At 43.5% G+C, this 21,633-nt stretch overlaps 1 protein-coding gene across 7 annotated transcripts in view; it reads left to right on the top strand.

The window, feature by feature from the left end:
• The window catches only part of THRB (thyroid hormone receptor beta), a 589,925-nt gene that overhangs the window by 449,386 nt on the left and 118,906 nt on the right, over positions 1–21,633 (top strand). The window contains exon 1 of one of the 7 annotated variants that reach the window (XM_063922225.1): positions 18,632–18,691. The exons of the other annotated variants lie outside the window; for them this stretch is intronic. The gene's annotated coding sequence lies outside the window, so the exon portion shown is untranslated. Of the gene's footprint in view, positions 1–18,631; positions 18,692–21,633 lie in introns of those variants that run through there. 7 annotated transcript variants of the gene reach the window in all.

Genomic DNA, 21,633 nt, shown 5'->3' with positions numbered 1-21,633 from the left:
CACTCCCAAATAAAAAATATAACTGTCCGGTGCCTTCCTAAACCCGTATGGCAGCGGGTCATGTATAGCGTCCTGTCGGCGGCACTCCGGTATCACAAAGACACAACAGCAGGTTTGCAGAAATAACAACGTTTCGAAGCTCATTGAGACCCCTGGGTGCCAATGTTTGAAGCTGCAAAGAGAATCCAAGTGGATTTATGAGCTTCAAACATTGGCACCCAGGGGTCTCAATGAGACTCTGGGACTACACTGTTTTTTATAAGTAAACCAGATGTATTTCTTTGGTAGGAACTTATAGTGTCTGGGTAAATAATGCTTGATATTTCAGATATACATGTTATCTTTGAAATTGGATTATTCACATATATTCACTGCATCTGTGCCTGTGCTACATTTGCTTTTAATTTTATGTATGTTATGTATCTGTTTGTAGATGTTTTTATATGGTATTATAGTCACATTTATTAAAGTGATGCCTTCGGCAGGTGGGACGGCGGGATGACGTCACTAGCGGGCGTCGGAACGCCGGGTCCACGCCGGGGCTCTCTGCACATTGGGAGGGGATAAAAGGTATGTGGTGTTTAACATTTGTATAACCTGAAGATGGAGTGATTAAAGTTGTTATTTCTGCAAACCTGCTGTTGTGTCTTTGTGATACCGGAGTGCCGCCGACAGGACGCTATATATATATATATATATATATATATATATATAAACCAGGGAAGGGGGGCATTTATTTTATGTATAAGTGGCACTGCTACTGTGGGCCTGTGTATGAGCGGCACAGATACGGTGGGCATTACTATGTGTGTATGCGTCACTGATACTGTGGGCATTATTATGGGTATAAGCGTCACTGATACTGTGGGTATTATTATATGTATAAGCGCCGCTGATACTTTGGGTATTATTATGTGTATAAGCGTCGCTGATACTGTGAGCATTATTATGTCTATTAACGTTGCTGATACTGTGGGCATTATTGTGTGTATAAGCGTCACTGATACTGTGGGCATTATTATGTGTATAAGCGTCGCTGATACTGTGGGCATTATTATGTGTATAAGCGTCGCTGATACTGTGGGCATTATTATGTGTATAAACGTTGCTGATACTGTGGGCATTATTGTGTGTATAAGCGTCGCTGATACTGTGGGCATTATTATGTGTATAAACGTTGCTGATACTGTGGGCATTATTGTGTGTATAAGCGTCACTGATACTGTGGGCATTATTATGTGTATAAGCGTCGCTGATACTGTGGGCATTATTATGTGTATAAACGTTGCTGATACTGTGGGCATTATTGTGTGTATAAGCGTCACTGATACTGTGGGCATTATTATGTGTATAAGCGTCACTGATACTGTGGGCATTATTATGTGTATAAGCGTCGCTGATACTGTGGGCATTATTATGTGTATAAACGTTGCTGATACTGTGGGCATTATTGTGTGTATAAGCGTCACTGATACTGTGGGCATTATTATGTGTATAAGCGTCGCTGATACTGTGGGCATTATTATGTGTATAAGCGTCACTGATACTGTGGGCATTATTTTGTGTATAAACGTCGCTGATACTGTGGGAATTATTATGTGTATAAGCGTCACTGATACTGTGGGCATTATTATGTGTATAAATGTCGCTGATAATGTGGGCATTATTATGTGTATAAGCGTCGCTGATACTGTGGGAATTATTATGTGTATAAGCGTCACTGATACTGTGGGCATTATTATGTGTATAAATGTCGCTGATAATGTGGGCATTATTATGTGTATAAGCGTCGCTGATACTGTGGGCATTATTGTGTGTATAAGCGGCACTGCTATTTTGGCCATTGTGTATAAGGGGCACTACTGTGTAGCATAACGTGAATATGGGACAGTACTGTGTGATGTAATATGAAATAGGGGCACTACATGCGGTGTAATGACGATAATTTTGTGCTACTGTGTGGTGTAATTTGAATTGGGGGTACTATTGTGTGGCCACGTCCCTTCCTTGTGACCCTTTTTTTTGCAGCGCAGGACTTCGGCACGAACTGTTCCTTTACATCTTATGTAGGAGTGGACATGCATATTTTCATTGCTTGTTTTACATTGTAGATACTATAAAGATCTTTGATGTTCTCTCCATTTAAAATATTTGTATTATCTGCTATAGATAAGAGTATACTTATGTATGAGTATGGGGATTAGGGCATAGTTCCGCCAACTCTCCAGGTCCACTTTAAGCCCTGAATAAAAGGCATTACTGTGTTTTATAAAGTAAGGGACACTACTATGTGGTATAATATGAATCAGGAGCACTGCGTGCGGTGTAATGTGAATAAGATTTTGCTACTGTGTGGCGTAATGTAAATTGGGGGTACAATTGTGTGGGCACACCCCTTCCTTGTAAGACCACACCCTTTTTTGTGGCACGTGCCTTTGGTGCGTGCTGTCCCTTTATTAAGTATTGGAGAGAGGGCGCAAATTTATAGTTTGCTGGGAGGCGCCAAACACCCTAGCACCTGCCCTGTCCCTGTGGATAGTAATTTATGAAAAAGTTGAATAAATTAAAAAATAACTAAAAAATTTGTGTTGACCATATGTATGTTGATCATTTGAATCTGTTGACCTTTTGTACCTACCGGCTTTAAGCACTGTATATCTTTTACATGTCGAACTTTTGACCATTTTCTACCTTTTGTACGTGTCGACCTAATGGGGTCGACCTATTGATTGTCAACTTATTGACTGTTGAACTATCATCCGGAATCCCTTAATCATGCTCTTTATACTTTAATAGTATCTTCTGTTTGGTTAATACACTTAGGACACGTCTTTTGCATTAAGCATAGTGCTGGTGTAAGTGCAACCTAATGATGATGATGGCTATCAATTCAAGCATTTCAGCCATAGGGATTAATTCAACTCAGCATACTGGAGAATAAAAGCATTTAGTGTTGTGCATGCAGTATGGGAGATATAGTAGTTCACTTGCATTCAACTTTGTATCATACTTTAGGGGCAAGATGTAATGCCACCTGAGTTCGGCGGCCATGCGGGATGCCGACCTAACTTGGACTTTTTTTTTAAGTGGAAATCACTTACAAGGCAAAACCATACCTTGTGGTTGATTGCCTCTTTAAAAATATGTCTCATTTCGGCCGGCATCCAGCACAGCCGCCGAACTCGGGCAGCATTACATCCGGCCCCAGGTGTGTTTATTATTTCAATATTAAGTAGTTGTCCATTGTTAATTTAATTGGGAAAATGTTATATAATCACTATGTTTTTATACGTTTAATATTTATAATTCTTCGATAAATCAATAACTTTTTACATACTGTACTAGTAAAAATAAATATTTATTTATTTGTTATAAATTTTCTCAGCTATAAATATATTAAATAACTTTAAAAATGAATACTAAATTTCTTTATATTTTTGTAGGGGTGGTCTTCAGTATGCTGGCTGTCGGGATCCCAGCGCACAGTATACCAGTGCCGGAATCCCGACAGCCGGCATACCAACACTTATTCTCCCTCGTGGGGGTCCACGACCCCCCTGGAGGGAGAATAAAATAGCGTGGTGCGCCATCGTGCCCGCAGCGTGGCGAGCGCAGCGAGCCCACAAGGGGCTCATTTGCGCTCGCCACACTGTCTGTATGCCTCCTGGCGCCGGTATGCTGGTCGCCGGGAGCCCGACCGCCGGCATACCATACTACACCCTTTTGTAGACATTACAAATCACATACTGTATACTGTAATTGTAAAAAAATAATGTAAAAAAATGATTCTGTATATTAGTGATTTGTATACATATTTGGGGGTAAAACCTTTAAAAAATATATACAAAATATATTTGGAAAAATGGAAGGAGATTAAAAGGTAACATTAAATTCATTAGGATGCCTGTTGTTATGTCTATAGGTTTGTTGAGTTCATTCACTTTTCCAGCCCACTGTATTTTATACCAATATATGGATCACAATTATGGATGTTATCAGAATTATAAAGTATATGGGCCAAAGATATATTATACCCCTTTCACACCGCACAAATAACACAATACCGACCCAGCATATTGGCAGCGTAAACGGGCTCCTAGGTTGATGCGACTCAGGACCCGTTCACTACATAGGGCAGAGTCGGCGCTGAGATGAGCTCATCTCCCAGCGCCGCCTCCGCCCCCCCACCGCTGTGGCAACTGGCCCGGCATATTGCCGTGTCGGGAAGCTAGCAGATAGGGTCCAGTGCTGGATCCCACCCGGGAAAGACCCATTTCCAATTCCCGGTATTATTTAGTTTTATTCTAGAAATATTTCTGATGCTATTAATATGTTCCAATAAACTGGACGTTAAATGTTGAAAGGTATATCACGTGTACATCTTAAACTATTTATTTTGTCAGGTCTGGATAATAAACAAGTACAAATAAAACACAATAAAGAAAGTAAAACCTGACAGCAAGCAAAAGCTGAAAACTTAAAATGACAGCAGTGGGGGTAGTGTGTGTGTGTGTGTGTGTGTGTGTGTGTGTGTGTGTGTGTGTGTGTGTGGTGTAATTGCTAGTTAAGGGAGAGTGGGAGTGGAGGTGTAGGTCCACATAATATATGACAGTGAGAACATTGGCGAAAATACAAGTGTCGGGTGAGAACCTATTCTGAAGCAGATAGACGGTGAGTAGGATTACTAGATTGTGCAATAATAAAAAGAATGGTTGGGGCATATCAAATAATGAGACACTTTACTCAGTGGGCCTTCTCCACCTCCAATTATTGTGGTTTTACTGTGAAATGTCTGACCTCACTAACTGCCCCTTTTCTCTCTCTAGCTATTATTTTATCTAATTTAGCCTTAGCCTCTCACCTTCACCCTGCTCTCTCTTCTAGCGCGACCTTGATACCATCAATCCTTTTTCTCTTTCTCACTGGTTTCTCTTCACTGTACACCCTTTCCTGTATTGACCAAATTCTCATCTTCACCTCCATCGTTGACTCCATTGTTACTCTCTGTCTCCATCAATCTAGATCTCAACCCTAGCATCCTACGCTCACATGCTTCTTACAGAAATACCCCTTCACTGCTGAATGGCACTGGAAGAAATTGTGCTCTTACACTAAATTTCTTAATTTTAAGTTCATACTCTCCTCCAACACTTCTGTCCTAAACTAGGCTGAGCAGTCTTACTGTACATTTCTCATCTCTTTCCAATAGTCCAATCCTCATTGCCTCTTTACTACTCCTTAACATTTTCTTTTTCACTTTCATGTGTCCATGTTCTCCGCTCATCATCTCCTACCCTCACTTGCCCCCTGGACCTAATTCGCTCCCATCTACTTTGCTCACTCTGTCATGAAGTCTGCCACTTTGCTTCCCCATGACTCATCCATCCATATGAAACCCTCACTTGACCTTGACCCTTTCTCTCAAGGTATCGTTCTGCTATACCTCTCTCTTGCCCTGTGCTTCCAAGTTCCAAGTGATGATTGCCCACCTCTGTTCTTCTACTGATTGCCATATCACCTTCAACCTGCTTACTCATTTTACATTTGCCTCCAAGACTTCTGCCACATCAGGAAATTATTCCTTTCATAAATTTCCCAGGCTGGTGTTCCTTTCCAATCTGCCCCTGCTGGTGATAACCACTTTTTTCCACCATAAAAATCTGGAGAAAGGAGTTATCACTCCTTTATGAATAGACCCCTAAGTGAGGCCAAGGTAATCTAGAGAAATCTCCTTTACCCTCAACCTATACTGCAGTTAATACTGCAGTTAAAACTATCCCTAGTGACATTATACTATTCCACACTTCACCACAATGGGAATGGCTTTGCTAGGTGAAGACATTGCTTGTGAAACCTGGAGTATTTTAGCCCCAGTGGTAATCCCTTGACATATAGGGATATTTGCCGTTTGATTTATAAATCCCTATGTGTCATTGTTTGACTGTTAGTGCTATGTACACTCCTTAAGCAAACTGTCTGAAACTCAGAAAATAATACCTAACCAAAACCGCGCAGATTGCTATGACAGTCTGGGTTGTAAAGGGAAAGCCAAGAGACTGAGACAGTGTAAGGTCAAAGTCAGGTTAGGACTGACTAACACTACTGTGTTGTTAATAGTCTGATCTGCTTCCCTGCAATTAATTCTAAGCAATGTTTTATTTTGGAACAATGCCATAGAGCTGCTAGGTTTTTTTTTATCACTGGCACCTTTTCTTCATATATCAAAGGTAAACTATTGAGGGCGGAAAGGCATACCAGGAATTTCTCTACCAGACTCCTACTTCCCACTTTGCCGTCCTGTGGATGACATCATGGTGTTTGCTAATGCACAATAAAAAAGTGTGATCTTCAGCCAAGATGTTCAGTTCAATGATACTCATGGCAGCACTGAAGGAAATATTCACAATATTCAGCAATTAGTTGCATAATATTTCTGCTTTGCCAGTCTCCACTTTATGCGGCAGTCTGTGATGTGTGCATGCTTGTCATAGTGAGCTGCATAACATATGCCAGCAGTAATGTTATAGGCATACTTGCCTACCTGACCCTCTCCATGAGGGAGAAAATGCTCTGTTCCTGGACTTTCCTGGTAATGTATGATTGCCATCACCTGTGGTGAAACACCTTTCTTATCAATTACCTAGCTCACCACAGGTGATGGCAATCACACATTACCAGGAAAGTCCAGAAACAGAGCATTTTCTCTGACGTCCTAGTGGATGCTGGGGACTCCGTCAGGACCATGGGGATATAGCGGCTCCGCAGGAGACAGGGCACAATAATAAAAGCTTTAGGATCAGGTGGTGTGCACTGGCTCCTCCCCCTATGACCCTCCTCCAAGCCTCAGTTAGATTTTTGTGCCCGACGAGAAGGGTGCAATCTAGGTGGCTCTCCTGAGCTGCTTAGAATAAAAGTTTAAGTTAGGTTTTTTATTTTCAGTGAGTCCTGCTGGCAACAGGCTCACTGCTACGAGGGACTTAGGGGAGAGAAGAAAACTCACCTGCGTGCAGGATGGATTTGCTTCTTAGGCTACTGGACACCATTAGCTCCAGAGGGAGTCGGAACACAGGTCTCACCCTGGGGTTCGTCCCGGAGCCGTGCCGCCGACCCCCCTTGCAGATGCCGAAGTTGAAGAGGTCCAGAGGTCCAGAAACAGGCGGCAGAAGACTTTCAGTCTTCATAAGGTAGCGCACAGCACTGCAGCTGTGCGCCATTGTTGTCAGCACACTTCACCAACAGTCACCAACTGTCACTGAGGGTGCAGGGCGCTGGGGGGGGCGCCCTGGGCAGCAATGTATAATACCTTTTTATGGCTAAAATACATCACATATAGCCCTTGAGGCTATATGGATGTATTTAACCCCTGCCAGATCTCACAAACTCCGGGAGAAGAGCCCGCCGAAAAGGGGGCGGGGCCTATTCTCCTCAGCACACGGCGCCATTTTCCTGCTCAGCTCTGCTGTGAGGAAGGCTCCCAGGCTCTCCCCTGCACTGCACTACAGAAACAGGGTTAAAACAAAGAGGGGGGGGCACTTATTTGGCGATATGATTACATATATAAAAATGCTATAAGGGAAAACACTTGTATAAGGGGTTGTCCCTGTATAATTATAGCGTTTTTGGTGTGTGCTGGCAAACTCTCCCTCTGTCTCCCCAAAGGGCTAGTGGGGTCCTGTCCTCTGTCAGAGCATTCCCTGTGTGTGTGCTGTGTGTCGGTACGTGTGTGTCGACATGTAGGAGGACGATGTTGGTGAGGAGGCGGAGCAAATTGCCTGTATTGGTGATGTCACTCTCTAGGGAGTCGACACTGGAATGGATGGCTTATTTAGGAATTACGTGATAATGTCAACACGCTGCAAGGTCGGTTGACGACATGAGACGGCCGGCAAACAAATTAGTACCTGTCCAGGCGTCTCAGACACCGTCAGGGGCTTGTAAAAACGCCCATTTACCTCAGTCGGTCGACACAGACACAGACACGGACACTGACTCCAGTGTCGACGGTGAAGAAACAAACGTATTTTCCTTTAGGGCCACACGTTTCATGTTAAGGGCAATGAAGGAGGTGTTACATATTTCTGATACTACAAGTACCACAAATAAGGGTATTATGTAGGGTGTGAATAAACTACTTGTAGTTTTTCCTGAATCAGATAAATTAAATGAAGTGTGTGATGATACGTGGGTTTCCTCCGATAGAAAATTATTGGCGGTATACCCTTTCCCGCCAGAAGTTAGGGCGAGTTGGGAAACACACCTTAGGGTGAATAAGGCGCTCACACGCTTATAAAAACAAGTGGCGTTACCGTCTCCAGATACGGCAGCCCTCAAGGAGCCAGCTGATAGGAAGCTGAAAAATATCCTAAAAGTATATACACATATACTGGTGTTATACTACGACCAGCAATCGCCTCAGCCTGGATGTGCAGCGCTGAGGGGGCTTGGTCGGATTTCCTGACTGAAAATATTGATACCCTTGACAGGGACAAGATTTTATTGACTATAGAGCATTTTAAGGATGCATTTCTATATATGCGAGATGCGCAGAGGGATATTTGCATTCTGGCATCAAGAGTAAATGTGATGTCCATATCTGCCAGACGACAGTGGTCAGGTGATGCAGATTCCAGACGGCACATGGAAGTATTGCCGTATAAAGGGGCGGTCCATCGGACCTGGTGGCCATGGCAACAGCTGAAAAATCCACCTTTTATTACCCCAAGTCACATCTCAGCAGAAAAGGACACAGTCTTTTCAGTCTCAGTCCTTTCGTCCCCATAAGGGCAGGCGGGCAAAAGGGCCAGTCATATCTGCCCAGGGGTAGAGGAAAGGGAAGAAGACTGCAGCAGGCAGCCCATTCCCAGGAACAGAAGCCCTCCACAGCTTCTGCCAAGTCCGCAGCATGACGCTGGGGCCGTACAAGCGGACTCAGGTGCGGTAGGGGGTCATCTCAAGAGTTTCAGCACGCAGTGGGCTCACTCACAAGTGGACTCCTGGATCCTACACGTAGTATCCCAGGTGTACATTGGAAATTCGAGACGTCTCCCCCTCACAAGTTCCTGAAGTCTGCTTTACCAACGTCTCCCTCCGACAGGGAGGCAGTATTGGGAACAATTCACAGGCTGTATTCCCAGCAGGTGATAATCAAAGTACCCCTTCTACAACAAGGGAAGGGGTATTATTCCACACTATATTGTGGTACTGAAGCCAGACGGCTAGGTGAGATCTGAAATATTTGAACACTTACATACAAGCGTTCAAATCAAGATGGAGTCACTCAGAGCAGTGATAGCGAACCAGGAAGAAGGGGACGATATGGTGTCACTGGATATCAGGGACGCTTACCTACATGTCCAAATTTGCCCTTCTCACCAAGGGTACCTCAGGTTCGTGGTACAGAACTGTCACTATCAGTTCAGACGCTGCCGTTTGGATTGTCCACGGCACCCCGGGTCTTTACCAAGGTAATGGCCGAAATGATGATTCTTCTTAAAAGAAATATGGACGCTTTCCTGATAAGGGCAAGGTCCAGAGAACAGTTGGAGGTCGGAGTAGCACTATCTTAAGTAGTTCTACGACAGCACGAGTGGATTCTAAATATTCCAAAATCGCAGTTTTTTCCGACGACACGTCTACTGTTCCTAGGGATGATTCTGGACACAGTCCAGAAAAGGATGTTTTCTCCCGGAGAAGAAAGCCAGGGAGTTATCCGAGCTAGTCAGGAACCTCCTAAAACCAGGAAAAGTATCAGTGCATCATTGCACAAGGATCCTGTGAAAAATGGTGGTTTCTTACAAAGCGATCCCATTCGGTAGATTTCACGCAAGATCCTTTACGTGGGATCTGCTGGAAAAATGGTCCGGATCGCATCTTCAGATGCATCAGCGGATAACCCTGTCTCCAAGGACAAGGGTGTTTCTTCTGCGGTGGCTGCAGAGTGCTCATCTATGAAAGGGCCGCAGATTCGGCATTCAGGACTGGGTCCTGGTGACCACGGATGCCAGCCTGAGTGGCTGGGGAGCAGTCACACAAGGAAAAAATTTCCAGAGAGTGTGATCGAGTCTGGAGACTTCTCTCCACATAAATATACTGGAGCTAAGGGCAATTTACAATGCTCTAAGCTTAGCAAGACCTCTGCTTCAAGGTCAGCCGGTATTGATCCAGTGGGACAACATCACGGCAGTCGCCCACGTAAACAGACAGGGCGGCACAAGTAGCAGGAGGGAAATGGCAGAAACTGCAAGGATTCTTCGCTGGGCGAAAAATCATGTGATAACACTCTCAGCAGTGTTCATTCCGGGAGTGGAAAACTGGGAAGCAGACTTCCTCAGCAGGCATGACCTCCACCCGGGAGAGTGGGGACTTCATCGGGAAGTCTTCCACATGATTGTAAACCGTTGTGAAAAACCAAAGGTGGACATGATGGCGTCCCGCCTGAACAAAAAACTAGATATTGCGCCAGGTCAAGGGACCCTCAGGCAATAGCGGTGGACGCTCTGGTAACACTGTGGATGTACCAGTCAGAGTGTGTGTTCCCTCCTATGCCTCTCATACAAAAAGTACTGAGAATCATAAGAGGGAGATGAGTAAGAATGATACTCGTGGTTCCGGATTGGCCAAGAAGGACTTGGTACCCGAAACTTCAAGAGATGTTCACGGAAGACCCGTGGCCTCTACCTTTAAGAAAGGACCTGCTCCAGCAGGGGCCTTGTCTGTTCCAAGACTTACCGCGGCCGCGTTTGACAGCATGGCGGTTGAACGCCGGATCCTGAAAGGGCATTCCAGATGAAGTCATCCCTACCCTGGTCGAAGACAGGAAGGATGTAACCGCAAAACATTTTCACCGCATTTGGCAAAGATATGTTGCATGGTGTGGGGCCAAGAAGGCCCCTACAGAGGAATTCCAACTGGGTCGTTTCCTACATTTCCTGAAAACAGGACTGTCTATGGGCCTAAAATTAGGGTCCATTAAGGTTCAAATTTCGGCCCTGTCGAATTTCTTCCAGAAAGAACTGGCTTTAGTGCCTGACGTTCAGATGTTTGTAAAAGGGGTACTGCATATACAGCCTCCTTTTGTGCCCCAGTGGCACCTTGGGATCTCAATGTGGTTTTGAGTTTCCTAAAGTCACATTGGTTTGAACCACTCACCACTGTGGACTTAAAATATCTCACATGGAAGGTGACGATGCTATTAGCCCTGGCTTCAGCCAGGCGTGTGTCAGAATTGGCGGCTTTATCATATATAAAGCCCTTACTTAATTTTTCATTCTGACAGGGCAGAATTGAGGACTCGTCCTCAATTTCTCCTTAAGGTGTTTTCTGTTTTTCACATGAACCAACCTATTGTGGTACCTGCGGGTACTAGGGACTTGGAGGACTCCAAGTTACTTGACGTTGTCAGGGCCCTGAAAAATATGTTTCCAGGAAGGCTGGAGTCAGAAAATCTGACTCGCTGTTTAGCCTGTATGCACCCAACAAGATGGGTGCTCCTGCTTCTAAGCAGACGATTGTTCGCTGGATTTGTAATACAATTCAGTTTACACATTCTGTGGCAGGCCTGCCACAGCCAAAATCGGTAAAAGCCCATTCCAAAAGGAAGGGGGCTCATCTTGGGCGACTGCCCGAGGGGTCTCGGCTTTACAACTTTGCCGAGCAGTTACTTGGTCAGGGGAAAACACGTTTGCTAAATTCTACAAATTTGATACCCTGGCTGAGGAGGACATGGAGTTCTCTCATTCGGTGCTGCAGGGTCATCCACACTCTCCCGCCCGTTTGGGAGCTTTGGTATAATCCCCATGGTCCTGACGGAGTCCCCAGCATCCACTAGGACGTCAGAGAAAATAAGATTTTACTTACCGATAAATCTATTTCTCGTAGTCCGTAGTGGATGCTGGGCGCCCATCCCAAGTGCGGATTGTCTGCAATACTTGTACATAGTTATTGTTACAAAAATCGGGTTATTCTTGTTGTGAGCCATCTTTTCAGAGGCTCCTTCGTTGTTATCATACTGTTAACTGGGTTCAGATCACAGGTTGTACGGTGTGATTGGTGTGGCTGGTATGAGTCTTACCCGGGATTCAATATCCTTCCTTATTATGCACGCTCGTCCGGGCACAGTATCCTAACTGAGGCTTGGAGGAGGGTCATAGGGGGAGGAGCCAGTGCACACCACCTGATCCTAAAGCTTTTATTATTGTGCCCTGTCTCCTGCGGAGCCGCTATATCCCCATGGTCCTGACGGAGTCCCCAGCATCCACTACGGACTACGAGAAATAGATTTATCGGTAAGTAAAATCTTATTTTCTCCCTCATGGAGAGGGTCAGGTAGGCAAGTATGGTTATAGGACGTGCTCTTTGTTAAAGAAATCATGTTAGATTATATTGCTATTCCTTTTGTTCATTTTTTTTTTCTTGTAGTGGAAAAACATGTATCAGACCTTGTAAACAGTGCAGAAGTGGACAGTTGGAAAAGCTGCCAATAGAAACCAATCAGCTTCCACAGCTTGCATTTATCATGTACATTAGAACTACATATCCCAGGATGCCCTGCCATAACATTGCTGTTACGCCATGTTAAAACTGTGACCAGGTATGCTGGGATGTGTAGTTTCACAGCATCTGGAGTGCCAAAGGTTGCCTTCCCCTGTTCCAAAAAATGGTAAGTACTGTAGACGCTGATGGGTTGCTAAGGCAACTTCTCCACCTACCCACTTCTACACTCTTTAGAAGTTTTGATACATTTCCCCCGTATATAGTAAACAGTCAAAAATATATATAATAAAATTAAGTGGTTTGGATTAATCTAGTGATTCTCAAACTAGGTCCTCTAGATCAGTGGTTCTCAAACTCGGTCCTCAGGACCCCACACAGTGCATGTTTTGCAGGTAACCCAGCAGGTGCACAGGTGTATTAATTAATCACTGACACATTTTAAAAGGTCCACAGGTGGAGTTAATTATGTCACTTGTGTTTCTGTGAGGAGACCTGCAAAACATGCACCGTGTGGGGTCCTGAGGACCGAGTTTGAGAACCTGTGCTCTAGATCCCACACAGTTCACATTTCCCATATCACCCAGCAGGTGCACCAGTGTATTCATTAATCACTGACACATTTTAAAAGATCCACAAGTGGAGTTGATTATTTCACTTGTGATTCTGTTAGGACACATGGAAAATGTGAACTGTTTGGCGTCCTGAGGGCTGACAGCTTTAGACAAAATAAAAATGGCCTCCTCTGTTTTGCTACACTGTTAGCTGTATGTGAAGTTATGATGCAGTAGGAATGTTAAAATACATATTTGCTAACAACTCCATTAGAGAAAACTTATGGAGGCTAGAGCAATGAATATTGTGTTAGCGTTTCTTTAATTTTGGCAAACCTAGACCATACTTGCCTATCTGACCCTCTCCATGAGGGAGAAAATGCTCTGTTCCTGGACCTTCCTGGTAATGTATGATTGCCATCACCTGTGGTGAGCTAGTTAATTGATAAAAAAAGGTGTTTTACCACAGGTAATGGCAATCATACATTACCAGGAAAGTCCAGTAACAGAGCATTTTCTCCCTCATGGAGAGGGTCAGGTAGGCAAGTATGACCTAGACCCAGTCTGACACTGTAGCACTAGGTGCTGTGTTTATGTTGACTGCTGTATTCTTATGAAATGAGAATATGTAAATAATATGCTTTTATTTATTTTGTTTTGATTTTTTTTTTAGTAAGGTAGAGGAAAAATGATTCCTGTTTCCTTCTGTGTCTGTTACACACTGTTCATTTCTCTACTAAGTGCCAAAACAAACTGAAAACAAAATATATTGAAACACTTACGGCATTACAGTATGACATTGGTATCTGTATGTCATTCCAGCACACTAAAGCCAGATCGGATTGTCTTTGTTCTGCAGTAGAATTGGTCTCACATGTGGCTATTCTATTAGAAAGTTCTTGGAATTAATTACTTTAAGGAAGGGTACTATTTACTTTTTCCATGCTAAATCAAGATAAAAACCAAATGTCAGTGTCTTTGCTTTATAACGTGAATATACCCACCAACAGTTCTGTTCCTTGCAGTACATTCCTGTTCTGCTCAGGCAGAATGGCATTGCCTAGTGTTCTCAGTGTGGCCAGTCTGATATGAGGGTGTGGTGTTGGTCCATAAGAGATGTGGCCTAATGTGAGACAAGCGTATATATAATATGTTATGTTGTTGTTCATTCTTTCTTCCCATAGGGGTCTATTCAATGCCTGTCGGAATTGCTGTCAAGTCAGAAAGATGGCACTTTATGACTTTTTAGGTAGAATCAGGATTCGACCTATTCAATGGAGTTCAGACTTGCCTACCCTCCCGCATTCCACGGGAGGCTCCCGTTTTTTGCATGAGCCTACCGCTGCCCCGAAAATCTTTCGGGTTCTCCCGGTTTTTCAGTGCTACTTTTGGAAGTGCTGACTGCGCATGTGTCAGTGCGCAGGTCCAGGGGCGGGGCTTGCATGGGCAACGCCACGACGTGTGACGTCATGGCATTTAAATGCCGGCTACCGCCAGAGCCATATGAAGGGGGTGGTATGGGGACACTTTACCACCACTACACCCTGCCGCCACTCCAGGCAACAGCTGAGAACCTGTCCCCAGCTCCGAGTGTGACCTTCCACCTTCACACTCAAACAAGTTCACCGCTAGCAGGCAGCTGAACGGAAGCCTCCATAATGTACAGCATCAGCCGGCTGTCAACGGTGCTGAGGAGCCGGGCACCCTGCGCTCTGCTAGGCAGCGCTGCACAGGTAACTGCGGTGTTAGGGCTAGAGGCTGCCAGGGAGTGATAAGGTCTTCTAGGCTTCCTACGAGTATATGGAGGATTGAGAACAGCCAGAACAGATTTGTGTAATGAGCCTGGCGAGTGTTAGAAAAACTGGTCCATGTAATCTATTGTACTATTCCTTTTCTGTCTGAGTGGCAGACCTGCTTCTCTGCACAGCCTGGCATGAAATGGGTTAGTCACCCAGCTGTCAGCACAGGCACTGGGTGCTGTATGTCTGCCGCAACAAGCTCGGTGGTGACCTACAGGTGGGATAGTCCCTCTTGGTCGGCATGCCGACCATCGATATATTCGATACTTACTGTGATCCTTCCATTCCTGCCAGCAGCCACATTCCCTATATGATTTTATGGGGAATGTGATGGTGCGAAGCATTCCCGATATTGTCCCCCACAGCTACCTCCATCTCCAGATAGCGGCAGCCCGTTGTAGCCTATGGGCTACACATCACAGGTGTAGTTCTTGCAGGGTTCATCAGGAACCTTCTGCGAGAAATGGTCGCTGTGAAAGGCAGTACGTGGGGACCGCACATGTGCAGCAGCCTCGGTATCGCACTTGGCACATGGCAGGGACAGGCTCTTTTCAGAGCCCCTGTCCCTGCCTGTGCTGGGTGATACATTCACTTGAAGTGATCGCATGCTGCAATGCGTTACTGGGTGCTAATATTGTGCCGAGTTCGCATTGCAAATGCGATCATTGATAAATGGGCCCCTATGGCTGTACTAGATGCTACTCCTATCCTTTAACCATCCCAGTAACTTTACATGTGTTTATTATTTCATCATAGCCATGAAAAATAAGAAGAGGGTGTAACCGCTAATAACTTAGACTAGGTGGAAACATAGAATGTGACTGCAGATAACCATTTGGCCCATCTAGTCTGCCCATGTACACACACAATTACACACTAGGGCTATTGTTGTTGTTGGGAGCCAATTAAACTACAAATATATTTTTGGATTGTGGGAAGAAACCGGAGCATCCAGAGAAAATCTACGCAAGCACAGGGAGCATATGCAAACTCAACACAGTTAGGGCCATGGTGGTAATCGAACGAATGACCTCAGTGCTGTGAGGCAGTAATGCTAACCATGACACCATCTTACTGTCCCGGGCCCCCCCAGAGCCTTAAACCAGCCCTGGCTACCGTGCTTTTTCAGTGCTGTTTGTGAAAGTGTGGACTGTGCATGTGTCAGTCCAGAAGTCCCGGGGGCGAGGTCTGCATGGGCAACGTCACGACGTGTGATGTCGTGGAACTTAAATGCCGGCTACCGTGGGAGCATAGCAGTGCACAGCTGCAGGCGAGACTGTCTGGGCCAAATGTAATAGAGTGAGAGTTTCAGAAAGTGAGAGATTTGGTAAGGTTTTTCAGTTTTTTTCAGTGGCAATCATTTACACTGCGAAACCAGGTTGATCTTGCTGTGTAAATAATTTCCATTTTTTTAAAAACTGCAAAACCATACCAAATCTCTCACTTTTTGAAACTCTCACTCTATTACATTTGGCCCTCTGTGTGCACCGTGTCAGTGTTGGCGGCAGCCACAGTGTTCTAGTATAGGGTCAGTGTTATAAAGATAGGGGTAGTGTCATAGTATAGGGTCTGCATTATTGTATAGGGTCAGCATTATAATATAGTGTCAGTGTAATAGGAAGAAAATCAGTGTCATAGTATAGGGTCAGCATTATAGTATAGGGTCAGTGTAAAAGGAATAGTGTCATTCTCATAGTATAGGGTCATTGTCATAGTATAGGGTCAGCATTATAGTATAGAGATAGGGTAATTCTCATAGTATAGGGTCAGCGTTATAGGGATAGAGTCAGTGTCATAGTATAGTGTCAGCATTATATTATAGGCTCAGTGTTATAGGGATAGGGTCATTGTTGTAGTATAGGTTCAGTGTTATAGCTTAGGGTCAGCATTATAGGGATAGGGTAAGTTGCATAGTATATGGTCAGTGTTATAGGGATAGGGCCAGAGTTATAGGGATATCGTCAATGTCTTAGTATAGGATCAAAGTTATAGGGATTGTGTCAGTGCTTTAGTATAGGGTCAATGAAATAGGGATAGTGTTCGTGTTATATGGATCCCATCAGAGTTATAGTATCCTCTGGTAGTATGCTATCTTTACACAAACCTGCTCTGTAGTATGCTCTCTTTGTACTATAGTTTTCATAGATACAAAGAATTTGACGATAAATAAGAACCAAATGGCCCATCCAGTCTGCCTTCAGGGTTAGAGCATTAGGGTTGGTTTAGTGGTTTGGGTTAGGGTATTAGGGTAGTTTAGGAGATGGGGTGAGGCAAAATGAGCAAAACATATTAATTCCCTTATAGTCACTGGAGTGAGCACCTGCCACTGAAGGACACACCCCTTAGTGGCAATAGATATGCCCATGGGTGGAGCTAGACACGCCCTTTGGGTGGGGCATGACACGCTGCATTCTACTTACACCTACTGTACAATCTCCCTGAAACTAGTTTTCAAAAGTAGGCAAGTATGATGGAGTTTCCGTTTTCCCGACTTGTCGGAAAACACGTGGATCGGGCGGATTAGCCGCGGATCCACGTATTTTGTCGAATTTGCGGCCATTTCCAACAGGTCTTTGGCCCATTTTCGACAATGCTGATTCAACTTCAAAAGAGTCATATTAGCACTGTCGAAAACAGGGAAAACCTGTTGAAAATGCCTGCAAATTGAATACTGCACAGACAGGCATTGAATAGACCACTTAGTATGAATATTACACACACAGGAAAACAGCTAAAATTCGAGATCTTAAAAATGACACATAAATTTCTGTTTGTGATATTGCTAATAGTTGGAGTCAGTAAATGTAGTGTTTCAAGGCTGCTTAAAACTCACAGCAAAACTAAATATGTGTCAGTGAAACAGTTGGGGAAATATAGATGGAACGTTAAACAATACACTGAACTGATACATTTTTTTATTAGATTTTTTTTTTATTTATCCAGAAAAAAAGCAAGGACCTGAAAAGAGAATTAGAAACTGGTGGTGTACTAAGTGATTCTGCAACAGTGCGACAGAAACTTATAAAAGTGAAAAGAAATGCAAAAAGAACAATAAAAAAGCAATTCCTTCCAACTAAAATGAAGAAAAACCTATAGTAAATGCATAAACATCGACGATCACATAACCTCCCCCTACATCCCACCCCCTCACAATCCAGACGGTTGGCATGCCGACCAACAGGGACTATTCCCACTCGTGGGTGTCCACGACACCCATAGAGTGGAAACAGAACCCGTGGCGACCGCAGGTCCAAGGGCGTAGCTACCGTAGGTGCAGACAGTGCAGTTGCTATGGGGTCCACAGCTGAGAGGGGCCCCCCTTCCATGTCAAAGTTACATGTGTTATATAAATTTTTCGCCATTGGGTAGTACATAGGGGTCCTTTCAAACTTTTTCCTTGGGGCCTGTAATATATCTATGTATGCTCCTGGACCTGCTCATTGTAGTGTGGTATAAAATTAACTGGAGGGCATTTTAATGTAATATAAAAGAAACTAGGGCACTACTATGGGGCATAACATTAAATAAGGCTCTAATATGGTTCAGAAAATTAACTAGGGCACTATTATAGGTCATAACATTAACAACTACTGCAGAGAAGTGTACTCTAGAAGTATTGAGACGGGGGGCCCTTCAAAATGTTGCTATGGGGCCCACAAAGTTCTGGTTACGCCCCTGCGCAGGTCTGCCAAAAGAACACCATTGATATAAAAGGTAACAATTAACATTGCTTTGAATTTGGATTTGCTTTGACATACTTTTTTAATTCTTGGTGATGATGGTGTTTTCCAGTGCATGGACTGGTGTTTTGTCTCAGGATCGCACTGGAAGATCCATGTTTCATCACAGGTAATTTATCTAAAAAAAAAACGCATCCGTTTGAATTTGTTCCAAAATGTCTGTACATACTCTCTTTCGATTTTCTGCTCGTCAGTGAGAAGCCTTGGAAGTTGGAACTATCTTAGCACAAACTAATGTCATATTAAGATCTTAATGCAAAATTATGATGTTTGTAAATCAGTGTGTGAATGAGCCTGAGTCAGTATATGAAGTGCTACAGTGCTGCAGCTGCAGCTTTTTCTCACTTTTTCTCAAGTTTCGTTGTGCTTCATCTGTGACTTCTACTGTACAAGTTTAAAGTTGCAGTCCAGTGTATTTAGTACACTGTAAGTGGTGTTTTGCTAAGTCTGCGATGCGAATAAGATGCAAAACATAAAGAAAAAGACACTAATTTTTGCAGCTGCTCAGTCACTCCGGGTGTCTCCATACCTCCCAACTGTCCCAAGTTTGGTGGGAAACGCAAAGATGTCCCTCTACTGCACACAAAAGAGTTGGGAGGTATGTGTCTCACACCATATAGGGTGTATTGAGGCTATATATATAGGTGTATGAGGACACATCTGTATGACTGCTGGCCATGCAATGTAAGCTTGTTTAACCTAAGTGATGTAGATAGATAGATAGATAGATAGATAGATAGATAGTTTGTTCCCCATAACCACTTGTAGAGTTATATATTGTTTCCTATTTGACTTTTGTAAGTGCTACAATATATCTTCCGCACTCCATTAACCCCATTGCTGCTGAGGGTTTTCTCATACTTATGCGGAAATCATGTTTTCACATTCACGCTCATAACATTTAATCATCAAGATCAATTTTTTTTTCTATGTGGTACCCATACAAATTACACCTTGTGTTTTGGAGGACTGTATTTTTAGAAATACCATTAGTATTTTTGCACTTTATACCATGTCAAAAAATGTTTACACAAATGGCCATTAAAAGAATTTTATTGACATTTTGAGAGAGGGAACAAAAAGTAAAAAATACGTTTTTTCCCCCAGTATATAAACACCACAAAGCAAGTAATCACCAGGCAGAAAGTACTAAGGGGCTCCAACAACCCCCACTTTCTAACATGGTCACCACTTAATTAATTATAACTTGATTGGGAGAGATCTACATTCCCCCCCCCCCCTTCACCCCCCACCCCCATGCCGGTACTACATGGGGTTAATGTCTGATATCCGGTGATCAGAGTGTTAGGTTTTATTTGGGGGATACTCTCTTTTCTTGGCCCCATTAATGTTTATCTACAGGTTTTTTTTTTTTTTTTGTATTTATTAATAGCAGCAATCAAATTCTGTGAAAATGAGTTTTCCTTCATTAACATACTAATGACCTGCAGTTACTTTACTTGTGCTTCAAAGTGAGGTGAAACTTCCTGATTGTCAGGCATTCTACATGATCCTGTATCCCTGCAGACAGATCACATGCATTTCCTGAGTATTGAAATCAATTCCTTAAATCTCCACAAGGTGGTGCAATTAGTCATTCTAGCTGTAACCTATATGCATAGCTCTCTATCTGTCTATTTAAATAAAAACTACAACTAAAAAGAAGGCACTGAAAGGGCTTATTTGAAGTTCTCTAAAATAGAGGAGGAGCAGCAGCCACTGAGACCCCTGTTCTAAAGAAATTCAGATATGTAATTGCTGTTGTGCACCAGGGTACTAGGATATTTTTACAGTTTTTTTCTTATTGAGGTTTGATTTGCATATCACTTGTTTGCTATTAATAAAAAACATTTACTATTATTTACTCTCAAACAGAATTAAATTAGTGCGCTTATCTCAGTTCGCTTGTCCTGTACCACAACTTGTGGTGTACAGGAAACACACAGTCAAACGTCAATTCCTATTCTCGTGCCGTAGTTTTTAAGTTCACAGGGTCCTAAAACGTCATACAGGGCTCTGTAACCACTAATTAACACCCTCCTTGTTTCTGGCCAGCTGCTCAGTTCTTTAAATAGCCACTAGGTATACGTAGCCGAAATGGATCTGCAAAAAAGGGGGAAGAAGAACAAGCGCCTATGGTGTAGTAGTTCTCTCCAGAGAAATTAATCACGCAAATAATGAAATTGCGAACCAAATTGTGACTTGTCTCAAAGCATATCAGTCTCCTACTTCTTATTCCAAAATCGGAGTCGAAGTGGGAGCTAAATGCAAAGCAACATGACCCTCTCCAGGAGGTACACAATGCCCTGCTTCTGGACTTCTCTTAATGTATGATTCATTATTTACTCTCGGTTGGATATTCCCAATTATTGTCAGATCACAATACTGTTGGGTAAGAGATTATGATCCACATTTTACACTGTGTCATAGACACATTTGTTTTCTACACCATATACTACACCAGGTGTACTATCAAGTATCCCAGAGCTTCCCAAACTCCGCCATTACAGTCCTTGTTTGAGGATGTCTATGCTTGAGCACAGGTGACGTAATTAGTACCTCAGTCAGTTTGACTTTACCATCTGGATTTAAGCATGGATATCCTTTAAACCTGGACTGTAATGGCAGAGATTGGGACACTCTGAAGTACGCTTCGAGCATTAGATTAAGAGACTTCTACTCCCCTGAGGTCGCAGGGTGCATACCCCTCGGCTCCATCCTCAGTATTATTCCCATTTGATAGGTGGGCCTTTCTATTTTTGCTCAATCTCTGTTTCCTACTATAGAAGTCATTTGTCAGTTAATCCATGTGTGATGATAGAATGAAAATAGTCTGCCTTCCTTATCCAAACAGCTGACTCAGTACTGAACCAACCAAGAATTCAGGCAAGAGAGACACAAGGAGGGGCTCGTAGTGTAATATAGGGGCTTGTTAAATGGCTACCATACTGTAAATTGAATGCACATTCTATACAACATTCCAATGGTGTTTAGACCAGTGGTTCCCCAACATTGTGGCAGATCAGTGGCAAACGCAGGATTTGCATGGGG

The sequence above is a fragment of the Pseudophryne corroboree genome, chromosome 5 (genome assembly GCF_028390025.1).
Source record: "Pseudophryne corroboree isolate aPseCor3 chromosome 5, aPseCor3.hap2, whole genome shotgun sequence".
NCBI classification, from domain to species: domain Eukaryota; kingdom Metazoa; phylum Chordata; class Amphibia; order Anura; family Myobatrachidae; genus Pseudophryne; species Pseudophryne corroboree.
This window is presented reverse-complemented; position numbering and strand designations above follow the sequence as displayed.